Here is a 14,389-nt window from a genome sequence, read left to right as displayed (position 1 = left end):
CTGCGGTACCAGGGGCATCCTCTATAAATTGGTTCCCAGAAGGCACTGCGGTGAAGGCAGATCAGAAGCAGCTGGCCTATGGGAGGCCCCACAGGGCAGTGTGTTAAGGACCCCACCACCAGCAGCAGCGACAGGCTGCGGACTTTGTAAAAAAGGCTGAGGATGTGGGGGCTCGGAACCCCGAGATTACGCCCTGGAGGTTGAACGCATGCCCTTGATCATTTCCTCCAAGACTCTGTGACCCAGAGAATTAAACAGAACATTTAAATATGTATTAAATCATATGTAATGATATTCCAACGCCACGCCTGGGTACATATCAGTAAAGGTTGACTCAGTGGAAAGACATGTTCAAACTGGAGAGGGAAAAAGACAAGTTTTTCCAAAATAGTCACTTAATAAATATTTACTCAGGTGTTACAAAGGCAAATAAGGCTGCACCCGGCTCTGGTGAGCCAATAAAACTGTGATTTTCCCAAGCAGAGGTTTGTACGCCAAGAAGAGGAAGGAGCGCCCTGGCCGGTTTGGCTCACTGGATAGAGCATCGGCCTGCAGACTGAGGGGTCCCAGGTTCAAATCCGGTCAAAGGCACATGCCAGGGTTGTAGACTCAATCCCTGGTGAGGGGCATGCAAGAGGCAGCCAATCAACGATTCTCTCTCATCATTGATGTTTCTGTCTCTCTCCCTCTCCCTTCCTCTCTGAAATCAATAAAAAAATATATTAAAAAAAAAGAGGAAGGAGCAATTCAATAAGAAAGACAACATTCAGAAAGAGAAAGAAAGCAAATGACTTAAAAATTCAAGAATCTAATCATGTGCGACAATGAGTTCAATCATATTCCAGAATCATTCCAAAATTTTACTTACAAATGATTTTGACATTCTAAACGATTTGGCTTGACGTAAACAAGATGGTTGTGTACACTCAGCAAGACCTGAATTGTACCTGGTTCTAAAAGCCATAGAATCAGGGAGAAACCAAGATGGTGGCATAGAGTAAACACCTGAATGCAGCCTACCACAACAAGTTTGAATTTAGAACTGGAAAACAGGGGAAACATAAAAGCCATGGAATCACTTCTCTGCCTGGAGAAGGTTGTGAAGCCCAGTGTGGTGGGTCTGAGCAGGTCCACGTGCCAGAGAGCGGGGAAGGATGGAGGGGCAGAGAGGCAAGATGGAGGGGCGGCTGGACTGGTAGAGCTGTGTCCTTGGGAGGCCTCTTACTCTTATTGGAAGAGTTGCAAATCCGCTGAACAACTTAAGCACTCACCTGAAGACACAAAACATCCAAAGTCAAATGAAGGTGTTACTAAAAGGGGAAAGAAAGTGGGGGAGGGGGAGGAGAGATTATATGGGAACTCTGCACTTCCTGCTAATCTTTTTCCGTCCTGCGTCCTCTGTTTCGGCCCCCAAAGTAAATAAAATTGTTTGAGTGGCTAATCCAGAGCTCAGAGTCATCCTGAGTATTTCGTTGTGCTAACGAGGAAATGACCACAGGTCTGCACTGATTGGCAGGGAGGAGCGGGAAGCCAGCCAGCCCCAGAATTCCGGTCTGCTGGGCATGCCAGGGGGCATTGCATTCTGGACGTTGGCCATCCAGCTGCCCACATGTCTACTGGTCATGGTTCCTCAGCCCCTTGGCCCTTGCTTCCCCTGGCAGGAGACCAGTGCAAAGAAGCAGGGCTGAGAAGGGAGGCTGGATGGTGCAGTGGGAAAGCTTGTAGGCTCTGGAGCAGCAGATCTGAGCTGGCGTCCCAGGTCTCCCCTTACTCATCTGTAAAATGGGGTAGTAATAGTATTTATTTTACGGGACTCTTGGAGGGAGCAAATGAGATGCTGGTTATAAGACAATGAGCACCATGCCTGGCATGTTGAAACATTTAATAAATGTTATATTTATTAAAATAGAATTTATTTTATTATTGTTCATAATAATTCATTATTATTAAAAGTATAATTATAATAATTATTGCTATTATAATTTCTTCCTCAGGGGTTTTTGACCAATTATACATCAAACAAGAGAATATATAAATACCTACTAGAGACAGGAGTAGAGTTTACAGACAAGAAATGGTAGCTTTATGGTTACAATGTCATGTTATACTAGAGGCCCAGTGCACAGAATTTGTGCATTGGGGAGGGGGTCCCCTCAGCCCAACCTGCACCCTCTCCAATCTGGGACCCATCAGGGGATGCCCAACTGCCCTCTCACAATCTGGGACAGCTTGCTCCTAACTGCTCACCTGCCTGCCTGCCTGATCACCTTTAACTGCTCCCTGCCCCCTGCCGCCACCAACCTGATAACCCCTAATTGCCACCATGCCATCCTAGTCACCCCCAACTGCCCCCACCTGCCGGCCTGGTCACCACATGCAGCCTGCTGTCGTTTGGTCGTTCCTCACTACCCGCCCTGCTGGCCTTGTCGCCCTAGACGGCCTGCTGTTCGGTCATTACTGTGATGGCATCCTACACAAGTTGCATATTCCTCTATTATTAGTATAGATTGTTAATTGTCATGACATAGCAAAGGACAGAGGTAGATGCTCAAAAAAATAAAACCCTTGTTTGATTTCGTGCTGGATTCTATTCATGAAGCCCGCAGCACTAATAAAAGACCTAGGATAAAACAGTCACGGGGAAATCGCATTTGGGTCTGCACTGGACCTTTGGCTCCGATGGGCAGCCGTCGCCTCGGTTACACTCCCAGAGCCGTCTCTGCGGCACAGCCATCGCCCTCCCTGGGCGGCTTCCACGCTCCTCCGGCGGGAGCATCTTTTATGAGGTCACCGGCCAGGACCCTACACCAGTAAACATGCGGCCCGTGCACAGCTGGGACTGCTGGACCTCAGGAGAGGCGGCTGCTTTGCATCCTCACCGCTGGGGGCCCATCAGGCAGTCAAAGCCCAGCTGTGCTGGCTCGTAGCAGATACGGGCTCCAGCCGGCCTCCCTGGGGCAGAGGTGGCCTGGGTCTCTGGGCAGCTGGATGCGGCCTTACGTTCCTGCAGCCGTGGAGAGCTGCTTCCCGCTCCGGACACCTCAGGAAACTTTTGTAAAAATTGGTCCCTGCCCGGCCAGCGTGGCTCAGTGGTTGAGTGTCAACCTATGACCCAGGAGGTCACGATTTGATTCCACATGCTCGGGTTGCAGGCTCGATCCCTAGTGGGGGTGTGCAAGAGGCAGCCGATCAGTGATTCTCTCTCATCATTGATGTTTTCGTCTCCTTCTCCCTTCCTCTCTAAAATCAATCAATAAATAAAATATTTTTTAAAAACCACAAACTGGTCCAACGAGAGTACCATGAGGGGCAGGGCCTCTGGCCCCTGACACAGAACCCGTTCCGTGGTTCGCGCCCAATAAACTTCTCTGGATTGTTCCTTCCAGACAGCACAGGGGCCCCAGCGTGTGACATGTTAGCCACACGGGCTCAGCTTGTACCGTACATGGGTGCTCAGTGCCTGGGCCACCAGGAACTGGTCGCTGTGATAAACATTTGCGGGGAGCGTTCCGGGGAAGGCAGCCCCCGCCTGGGAGGAGCAGAGGGAGGCACTGCGATGTGCTCTGAGCAGGTAAAACCAAGGTCCTAGCCCTTCCCCAGCACTTCTGGGACTTTCTGCTGAGCAGCGAGGCAAGGGGGCCTGAGTCACCTGGGCGAGACTGAGACTGGGTCTGTCCTGAGCCACCACTTCTCTGCATGTCCCTCCGCTGGAGGCTGTGCCAGGAACCATGACCCCCTAGCCTGCAGCACTGACAGGGAGCAGGTTTGCATGTAGCAGGCACTGGGGTCCCACCCCAGGTACTCTGGGGCCCAGTGTGGGGTGCTGGTTACCCTGCAGTGTCCCTCTGTGATACAACTCTGGCGTGGGAACCAGGAGGTGCGGGCCTGCCCGGCCTCCCAGCCGGGCCTGGTTCTCAGCATTGGTGTAACCGGTTGTGTGGTGGAGACTGTGTTTGGCATGAGGTCAGGGCTGGCATGCGAACGGCTCCTGAAGCGCTCTAGGGAGCCGGGTGGGTGGCGAGGGGAGGGCAGGGAGAGGTGGGTCCCGGGAAGTCCCCCGCCACGAAGACGCCTTGGGAGGCCTCTGAGCTCCTCTCCGAACCTCACCTCCCAGCGCCCCGGCTTGCGATTCTCATCTTTTCTCTATGAGCAAGAGAGGCTGCTGATTCACAGTGAAAGGAAATGGCATAGGTTCTGAAACTTCCTGTTTGTCTGGTATCTGCAAAGATATGGTATGCAAATATCCTCGCTCCTGAAAAACGTAGGCGTACACACACACACACACACACACACACACCACAGACCCTCGACTTGGCCTGGGCACGGGGTCTCCTCTGTATTCGGCAAACTTAGCACGGATCCCACAGGCATGGGGGCCAGGGGACTGGGGGGAACCTGTAAGAATATATGACCATTAAAATAGCAGCTGTTGCCGAAACTGGTTTGGCTCAGTGGATAGAGCGTCGGGTCTACGGACTGAAGGGTCCCAGGTTCGATTCCTGTCAAGGACATGTACCTTGGTTGCGGGCACATCCCCGGCGGGGGGCGTGCAGGAGGCAGCTGGTCGATGTTTCTCTCTCATTGTGATGTTTCTAGCTTTCTATCCCTCTCCCTTCCTCTCTGTGAAAAATCAATAAAATATATTTGGGGGGAAAAAAGAATGTATGACCATTACCATAGCAGCTGTTGCATGGAGTTCGAAGAGCTTAGCAGACGCCTCTCCCAGGGGAGTCCTTGCTCTGGCCGTGCCAGGGCTGGTTTGGCGTCCACCTGGCGGAGCCGGCAGGGAGGGAGGGAGGCCCGGGGAGGAAGCAGGTGTGCGGAGGGGTCGCATCCAGGCCTCAGGCTCCACCTGGCCAGGATCTCCCTTCGGGATGCGCTGCGCCCCACCCCCAGGCCCACAGGGGGTGGAGCTGAGCTCAGACAGGCATTGAGCTCTCTCTGTTGGCTCCTTGTGACCTTTCCCCAGTCTCTCTCTCTCTTCCTTCCAAGGTGTGAACCCAAACCCGCAACTTCCCGAGAGCCACGACCTCCGGCGCAGGCCTGAGACCCAGCCTGAGCGCGGGCTGCGGGCCGCCTCCGCGCCCAAAGCTTCTCTCGCTGCTGAGTGCGAGCTTCGGTTTTAATGGGTGAAAGTGAAAAGGACATGTGACTTCCAGAAAACCCTCAGAGACTCAGAAGGCTTGTTCTCTGTCACGGGGTTAAAGAGCAACTCCTCACCCAGCTGGGTGCTTTTCTCGTGCCCGGAGTTGCCCCATTTAGGGGAAATGGAAATAGAAGTTGCTGCGAGAGAGAACCTGGTTAGCTATCAGTTAATTTTTTTTTTTTCATTCTTTAGTCCCTTCCTGCCCCCACCCAGAACCCCTTGCCCTGGCAGTGGGAGGGTGGCCCTTACCCCTGCCCCCTCCTGGTTTAGAAAGTGAGGAAGCTGAGGGCCCAGGGGAGAGCCCACCTGGCTCCCAGCTGGATTCTCAGACTCGAGGCCAGTGCTTGTCCCGTTGCAAAAGGGGGTGGCCCCATGGCAGGGCTGTGGGCTGGGCTGGCACCTCTTGTGTCGGCTATTTACCAGCTGTGTGGCCTTGAACAAGGTACTTCACCTTGCCAGGCCGCAGCGTGCTCACCTGTAGACTGGGGTCACGGTGGGGATGACGGAAGATGTTTGTGCATGAATGGCCGGTCCAGGCCCCGGAGGGCCCGTGGGGAAGGGTCTCGATGACCCCAGGCTACAGACACTCGCCGCTCTGATAGCGCCTCAGTCACTGCCATGGCTCACAGGGGACCTCGGAGAGCTTCAGAAGGTGTTTCTAGAACCTGTCTTTGGGGCAGAGGGTTGCCTCGGCCTGCTCCTGCCTTAGGGATGGATGCCTAGGAGGGGAAGGGGGGAGAATAGTGAACACTTTGGGGAGAAGTGTTTTCTCTGTGAACTTGACCTCTTTGCCGGCTCAGGCTTGGAGGAAATGAGAGACCGGCCTTGTGCTTCTCCAGTCCCGCAGGTGAGACGAATCCATAGAATAATGAAAGCAAATGCCCCAAGTCAGTGGTCGGCAAACTCATTCGTCCACAGAGCCAAATATCAGCAGGACAACGATTGGAGTTTCTTCTGAGAGACCAATTTTTTAAACTTAAACTTCTTCTAACGCCACTTCTTCAACATAGACTCGCCCAGGCCGTGGTGTTTTGTGGAAGCGCCACACTCAAGGGGCCAAAGAGCTGCACGTGGCTCTCGAGCCGCAGTTTGCCGACCACGGCCCTAAATGCATAACCCATCGGAGGTTCATCCCCTCCTTGGGGAGGATGAGCAGCGGGAAGGGGACCATTAGAACAGGGTGTCCGCGCTTCTGGGGGGTAAGCACGCCTTCCCTTTCATGCCTGAGAGCAGCACCCCAGGCGGGAACCCTAAGGTCACCAGCCTGTACATGCAGGGGGTCATCCTAATGCCCAGCTCACAGGGATGCCCCTCCATCTCCAGTAGAATTCCACCCCTTCAGAGTGTCACCCCCAAAGGGACCCCTCACTAGGGAAGGCGCCCTGGAGACCTTCGAGGCACCCTGTGCTGGAGGAGCGGGAGAATGCTGGGTCCCGTTCAGAGGAGGGGGATGTGGCCAACCCTCCCTCCAGGCCACTCTTGGCCCCGCCTGTCTAACCCTCTCCCCTCTGAGGTCCCAGCCTCCACTAGTCTGCGGGGGTGGGAGGGAGCAGAAGGGGCAGTGCCTGCACCATCTACGCCTCTCTCTCTGCAGCGTGCCCCCTCCCACTGGACCCACCCGGCTCAACTGATGAAAAAGCCATTGCTCCCTCCCACCCCCTCAGACTAGTACCTACGTACAGTGCCAGCCGGGAAGGGTGGCCGGAGGGAGGGTTGGCTACACTCCCTCCTCTGAACGGGACCCAGCGTTGCCCGGCTCCTCCAGCACAGGGTGCCTCGCAGGTCTCCAGGGCGCCTTCCCCGGGGAGGGGTCCCTCTGGGGGTGACACTCGGAAGGGAGTGGCGTTCCACCGGAGATGGCAGCTACCTGGGAGGTTGGGGTGGAGGGGAGTCCCTGTGAGCTGGGCATTAGGATGACCCACTGCATGTACAGGCTGGTGACCTGTGGGGTTCCCGCCTGGGGTGCTGCTCTCAGGAATCGAAGGGAAGGCGTGCTTCCCCCCTGGAAGCGCTGACACCTTATTCTAAGTGCTCCCCTTCCCGCTGCTCATCCTCCCCAAGGAGGGGATGAACCTTCTCACAGAGCAGACCGAGGACTCCTCTCACAGACACCCCCTTTCTCATCCCAGCACCTTCCCCGCCCCTGGCCCCGGGCAGTGCTGCCTTGTACGTGCATACCACTCACTCAGCTCTGGAAAACATGAGAAGCAACTTCTACCTTCCAAGAGCAACCCTGGAGACGGACTTTTATAACCTTTACTGTAAGGGTTCAGGCTGGCTCAGAACTATGAAACGCTGATAAGGAGGACACGATAGGATCGCCACACCCTCCTGGAGTTTCCCCATTCTAGAGCCAGGCCTCCTGAGAGAGGCCGAGGCCCCTCCCGCCTCTCGGAGGAACCTGAGTTTGGGAAGGGCAGCAGCATGCCCAGCGAGAAGACAAGATTTCCCCGTTCTCTGGAAGCGAGGGACAGCCAGGGAGGGAGAGACGCTAGGAGTTGGGTGGGGGCTCCCTAAAAACGTCAAGACAGCTGGGTCGTGTGCTCTCCGCCCTGCTCCCCGTCCTGCCCCTGGAACACACATGGGACCGCGAGGCAACCTCAGAGAATGAAAACACTCCCTCTCAATCTCTAATGGAGAGAGAGGGAAAGCAGCCCTGACCTCTGGAAACTGGCCTGTCACCCATGAGGCCTTCCTCCTGCAGGAAGCTGGCCTACATGGTCTCTCATTGGACATAAACCATCTCCAAGAACAACCAACAGCCGACAGGGCCACTCTGCAATGTGGTGAGGTGAGTCGAAACAGACCACGTCATCCTTCCGTCCAAGGGAAGTCAGGAGCAGCCAAAACACTAAAACATCTCCCTCTCCTGGTTAGCAGGAGTGACAGCTGCTTCTCTACCAAGGACAGGGTTTGCCTCCATCTGGGCCCCCCTCCCTCAGGGATAACATTTACTGAGACATCCAGGCACTGTGTTACCTGTCAGGGGACCGGGCCCTGAGGGGGCCTGCCGAGGGCCAGTGTGTAACATGTGGGGGTTATCTGACTTCGCACAGGAAAGATTTCACAACCCGAGTCCAGGCACATTTCTTAGAGCTGGGGACAGCCGAAACTTGTTTGGCTCAGTGGATAGAGCATCGACCTGCGGACTGAAAAGTCCCGGGTTCGATTCTGGTCAAGGGCATGTACCTTGGTTGCGGGCACATTCCCAGTGAGTGTTGTGCAAGAGGCAGCTGAATCGATGTTTCTAGCTCTCCATCCCTCTCCCTTCCTCTCTGTAAAAAAATCAATAAAATATATATATATATTTTAAAATAAAAATAAAAATAGAGCTGGGGACAGGGGCACAGGAAGGGCTGATGACAGGAGAGCCGAGGCTGGGCTACTTTGGCTCACTGGGGAGTCAGAGGAAAGGGGTTCGTGGCGACAGGTTCAGGAGGTTAGCCCGGGATGAGCTGCCACTGCCCGTGGCTCCCCTGGTTGCAAGTCTTGTGGGAACCCTCAGAGTTTGGGAGACGGGTACCTGTGGAGGAATAAGAGGAGGGAGGGAATGGGGCCTTCCCCCCATAAGGAGAGCATGTGCTGGGTCATGTATCCGGAGAGTTTTCTCTCTCTTGCAGGTGGAGAATGTTAGGGAGGGGGCTCGGGGGAGAGTTTCAGCAGAATATCCCTCAGTTTTCCAGATGTACCCTTTCAGGGTCCTGTCTCCACGGATTGGTTAGGGCCGGGGCAGGGTGGCATTCGTCATCACAGCTGGTCCCGGCGTCACCACCTGGTCTTGCTGCCTTTCTGGGCCTGGAGCTGGAATACAACGGCGGCCTCGTGTTGTCTCTGGGAGCTGACCTTCTGCATCTGCCATCAGGTGCTCGGCCAGTCTGTTCCACTGTGTCTCGGTTTCCCCCTTCTACTTGCTAAGGAATTTTCCCCTATCCTCCTACTGCCCTGCCTCAACAGAATTGTCCCTTTTCCTGATACAACCCAATCCAGAGTGAACTGCTCTCTCGGACTCTTCTCAAATTCACCCCACCAAAGCCCAGATCCTACGAGTTCTCGACAACACCTTTTTTTTTTTTTTTTTTTTTTTTGAGATGGCCCACAGTTCCCGAGGGAGTTCAATGGCCTTTGCTGCGATGAAGAATAAGGCAACGTGTTCCACTACAGGTGTTCACAGAAGCCCCTTGGGGGGTTGTTACATGGGGACTGTGGTGCAGTGGGTCTGGAGTGGGCCCCATCCTGTGTCTCTAACAAGTTCCGAGGGATGCCAGGGCCGCTGGGCACTGGGCCCTGCAGTCTAGGAGTGCGATTCAAATGCCACAAGTGCTAGCGTTTGACCCCCGAGCCCCCACAGGAACCCTGGACTGCCTTCCAGAGAAAATACACATGCTTTTCATCTAACCCCCTGCTAGTTGGGCTCTTTACTACTTAGCACTCAATGCGATACATTGTCCGGCTTAGACAGACCTGTGGTCTCAGCTGCAGGCGCTGTTGCTGGGGCCAGGTGGAGGCCTGGAGGGTGCAGGCCTAGACCAGGCTTGGGAAACTATCGGCCACATGTGTGGCCTTTGAGGTGAAGTTGTGAGCGGTGGGAGAAAGCATGTCGTTTCACTTGGAGGACTGCTTGAAAGTCCTCAGATGGCCCGACGCTGGCTCCACGGTGGGCTTGGGGGCCAGAGATGAGAGTTCCCCAACTGTCCCTGCACCTGCCCACCTCGCCCTCCGGCTCCCCTGGGCAGTGCACAGCTCCCTGCCTCTACCTCTGCTGCTCCGTGGGCCACGGGGGCCCTTCCATCTTCCTTCACCCAGCTGACCACTCACGCCTACTCAGCTCATCTCCCTGATCTTTAGGGCCAGCCACGTGTCCCTTCTCCACGCTCCAAGTACCCCTCCTCCCGGCTTCCTCCACCCTCACTCTTTTTCAAGTTGTATTGCATTTATTTATTTTGTGTTCATCTTTTTTTTATATACATATTTTATTGATTTTTTACAGAGAGGAAGGCAGAGGGATAGAAAGTTAGAAACATTGATGAGAGAGAATCATTGATCAGCTGCCTCTTGCACACCCCCCAGTGGGGATGTGCCCACAACCAAGGTACGTGCCCTTGACTGGAATCGAACCTGGGACCTTTCAGTCCACAGGCAGACGCTCTATTCACTGAGCCAAACCGGTTTCGGCAGTGTTCATCTTTTTATTGGGTGTCAGACTAGAGGACAGGAACCAGGTTTTACTCATCGTAGCATCCTCTGACATCATCCTCAACACTCAGCGAACAAGAATTCTAACTACTAAAGGCTCCAGTTCCCCCGAAGTCTGCCTCTTGGCCTCTAACCAAATGGATGAAGGCGGTAAGAATAGTGAAAGAAACCTTCCAGTAATGCTTCCCCTTTTTAGGTTATGTGAAATCGGGGGTTCCCATGGGCTTTAGGCATGAAGCTTAGGACATACCCCCCCCCCCCCGGGAAACTTGCCCCCCAAGGAAAATATAGGCTCCTGAAAAGCCACAGGTCCATGAATTAGTGTTTGGTAAGTGACGACTGAACATCACTAGGGCTCATCTACCTCTGGGCTTCTCCCACTTGAATATGCTTATGAATCACCTGAATAGCAATATGCATATTAGCCCCCAGATGAGTTCTACACACGGAGACTCCAGCATTGGTGTCACCTGGCCACAGCTTAGAGCTAGGAATTCTGGGAACCCATCCTGATCTACCAAGTCAGACTCTCGGGCATCAACATCAAACGCCAGGTGATGCAAGGTAGGTCCCTGCAAACAATAAAAGGATGGTTAGTTACAGTAACAGCACAGCTCTACCTCCATGAGGGAAACCCGTTGACAATGGAGACTGTGAGAAACCACGGGAAGACCTGCTAAACTTGACTCTGACTAGCCTGGCTTGGGTTGTGTGTCCATGCCTGCAGCCAGAGAGTTGAGCTGTGCTCAGCCAGACCTGGGCCCCGTGCCCCTGGCACTGGGGAAGCACAGGAACTGAGTGGGGGGGGGGGGGGGGGGGGAGAGCTGCTGTCCAAAGGAAGACCCAGATGCTGCCGTCAGAAGGCGGTGCAGGGCTGGGGAACCAGTGCTACCTGCTCCGATCCATCAGGTGGCTGTGCCTGGGACCCCCGCCCCTAGGTCTGCCCTGGGCATTTTTCAGACTTGCCAGGGAGTTTGGATAAGACCCGTGCATGCTTCCAGAGGGAAAAGCTGCCTTTGGAGGCGGGGAGGACAGGGGGATTCTTACTCACCAAGGGCAACACAGCACTCTCGTTCTTCTCGGGGAAAAGTGGGAATTTCCACAGGGTGAGTTCCCTTCCCGGCGCGATGAATGACTGTCTTGGTGAGAAACCCGTGGGCAGCTTGTTGAGAAGAGAGAGGTGTTCTCTGAGAGGGAATTTACCACCTTCCTTTCCATGGTGACTCTGGGGCCACGGCGGGGTGTGGATTGATTCATCTGCAGATACACACATCCGTGTAGATACCGTGCCGCTGCTGGCCCCTGTGAAACTCATGCGTGGAGATCACTTCTGCCACCCAGGATATGTCACCTTTGTCACAACCACTCTCTCCACCACCCCCACACCCTGCGGGCCTGGGAGTGTGGGCCTGGAGTTCCCCGGCTGGAGGCCAGAAGACAGGTTTCTGTGTGTAGGGATGGGGGGGGAGGGGGCGCGGCAGGAGGGGGTAGCAGTGGCTTAAGTCTCTTCCAGAGCCTGTCCTGGGCCTCTCTCCTGGGCTGTCTTCCTAACCTGGAGTTTCTAACCTGGACCTTTGAGGTCTTTCCTATCTCGCCTCCCTGCCTGGAGATGCTCAGACTTGCTCTCTCCTGCCCATGGCAGCCAGTGGGCCCGGGGCACCACCCGGGCTGGCAGGAGACAGTTCGCTTCCCAGGGGCCCGCTCACGGAGCCTGGGGACACAGCGAAGCTGTGAGGTCAGATTTGTGGGAACTAGTGGGAGGCGGGGGGGGGGGGGGGGGGGGCCTCCCAGCAAAGCTGGAGGTCAGGGGGTACAGGAAAGACAGAATGAAGGGCTGTGTCTGAGGGACCTGGTGCTAGGAAGACACAAGAATGGATGAGGGTCTGGGGAGACTCTCTCCTGCCTTCCAAAAGTCTGAGTCTTACCATATTGTTTTCTTATTATAAGAGGGAGGGAGGGAGGGAGGGAGGGAGAGAGAGAGAGAGAGAGAGAGAGAGAGAGAGAGGAGAGAGAGAGAGGAGAGGAGAGGAGAGGAGAGGAGAGGAGAGGAGAGGAGAGGAGAGGAGAGGAGAGGAGAGGAGAGGAGAGGAGAGGAGAGAAGAGAAGAGAAGAGATGTGGACAGAGAAAGGGATGTAACATCTCTTGAAAATTTGCCCCCATATCTAAGCTCTGTGCTAGTCTTTCCTGACAGTGGTTAAGATCTGGACTGGGAATTACACTCTTGAGTTTCTCATGCAAACCAAAATGAAATTTCGCCCTCTTCCTCCCTGTGCAGGCTGTAGGGGGAAAAACGAAAAGAACACAAAACAAAAAGGATTTACAAGAGACTGCGAGCTAGAAAGTGAATGAGATATCGCTTCTCGGCCTTTTGGCTAAGATCAAGTATAGAAAGTGAATGAGAAACGGAAACAGAACACAGTGTTATTTTCAATTTTCTTTAACAGCAATTCGGAGACACAGGTCAATGAACCTCTGAGGAGGGGCAGGTGCCAGATGCACCCGGGACCAGCTGTGCGGAAGGCAATTCAGGATGAGAACCAGGGAAAGCACGTTCCCGGCCCTCTGGCCGCTGGGCTGTGGAGTCTCTGAGCAGAGCGGCCTCTCAGGATGGCTGCCTGGGAGCACACATCTGCCTGGAGCACACATCTGCCTGGGAGAGCGGGCGGGCTGCGGGGCGTGGGTGGGTGAAGGGGCGGCCTCCCTCCTCTCGGGAGGGCTTCTCCCCAGCCCCAAGGCCATTGTCCGCCTGCTTCAGCTGCAGACTGTATTTATGGCTTCTCGGAATTTTCCGAATGAAGTAACATTTTTTCCCCCAGCCCGTTTTCTTCGCGACTGAAATTGGATCCCCGCAGTCTATGGAGACAAACAAAACAGCATGACGTCACCGGCTGTCATTTCAGACACCTTCGCGGCCTTCTGTTCCAGAGCTCAGGGGTGCGATGTGCCTTGCGGAGGTCATCCTGCCCGCAGAGGGCAGAGGAGGACGGGGAGGGCCGGCCTGCAGGGTGGCTGGGTGGCTGGACAGCAGGTCCTGGGAGGGAGGTCGCTCTGCTTCCTCTCCAACGGCAGAGCTTGTGATGTGGCTCCGTGACACAGCTGTGCCCGGGACAGCCCCCTGTCAGGGACCCCGCTGTCTGTGTCCCTTCCCTGTTGGTCTCTGATGCTCAGCGATGTCCAGTGGTGCAGAGAGCACTGACCCGCAGGGCAGATGGCCTGGATTCAGCCTCAGTTTCCTCCTCTGTAAACCTGGGGAGGGTGAAAAAACTCCCAGCTCTGTCACCCTGCATCTGCTGTTGCCCTGGGACCAAGGAAGAGTCTGTGGGCGGCCAGGACCGGTTTGGCTCGGTGGATAGAGCGGGTCTGCCTGCGGACTGAAGGGTCCCAGGTTTGATTCCCGTCGGGGGCATATACCTTGGTTGCGGGCACATCCCCAGTGGGGAGTGTGCGGGAGGCAGCTGGTCGATGTTTCTCTCTCATCGATGTTTCTAGCTCTCTATCCCTCTCCCTACCTCTCTGTAATAAAGTAATAAAATATATATTTAAAAAAAAAAAAAAGTCTGTGGGCCTGGGAAGGAATGCCTGTCCTGAAGGGTCCTGGAGCCCCCAGTATTCTCGAGGTCCCGCAGGGCGGGGGGGTGGGGCACTGGCAGGGACTGTGGTCCATGTCCTCTTAAGCTAATAATTAAGGCATTATTTTATGAACGCTCCAACAGCGGAAGCCATCCGGCCATCCGGGAGCCCAATCAGCCAGCGCCCGAGGCCTGACTGATTGCAGGAGAACCGGAGCTGTCCTGTCTTTGCTTCCCCTGTAGGCCAACCACCGCCCTGAACGGTGACAGCCCCCCCTCTCCCCCCCGCAGTCACATCACTATGCTAATCATTGAGAGCTAGCAGGCCCCACATGGAGGCCAGGGCTGATGATGGGTGCCAAGGCCACTTCACGGTGATTGCAGGCTTGAGTTCCAAAGCCAGGTCTGCCTGATGCCATGGCCCATGTGTCTAACCATCGGGCCACACTGCCTCCCGGGCACAGACAGAGGGGGTCTGTG

The 14,389-nt window shown here is 55.0% G+C and overlaps 1 long non-coding RNA gene across 1 annotated transcript; it reads right to left on the bottom strand.

Annotated features, from left to right (window-relative positions):
* Positions 1–857: 857 nt before the first annotated feature.
* On the bottom strand, positions 858–2,104 carry LOC123652337. The gene is made up of 2 exons (XR_006741609.1): positions 1,061–2,104; positions 858–953 (listed from the first exon to the last, which is right to left on the bottom strand). It is a non-coding gene; the product is annotated as an uncharacterized LOC123652337 (long non-coding RNA).
* Between the last annotated feature and the right edge of the window lie 12,285 nt (positions 2,105–14,389).

This window comes from Pipistrellus kuhlii, unplaced genomic scaffold (genome assembly GCF_014108245.1).
Source record: "Pipistrellus kuhlii isolate mPipKuh1 unplaced genomic scaffold, mPipKuh1.p scaffold_m20_p_14, whole genome shotgun sequence".
In the NCBI taxonomy this organism is placed as follows: Eukaryota; Metazoa; Chordata; class Mammalia; order Chiroptera; family Vespertilionidae; genus Pipistrellus; species Pipistrellus kuhlii.
The sequence above is the reverse complement of the archived record's forward strand: the minus strand, read 5'-3'. Positions and strand labels throughout refer to the sequence as shown.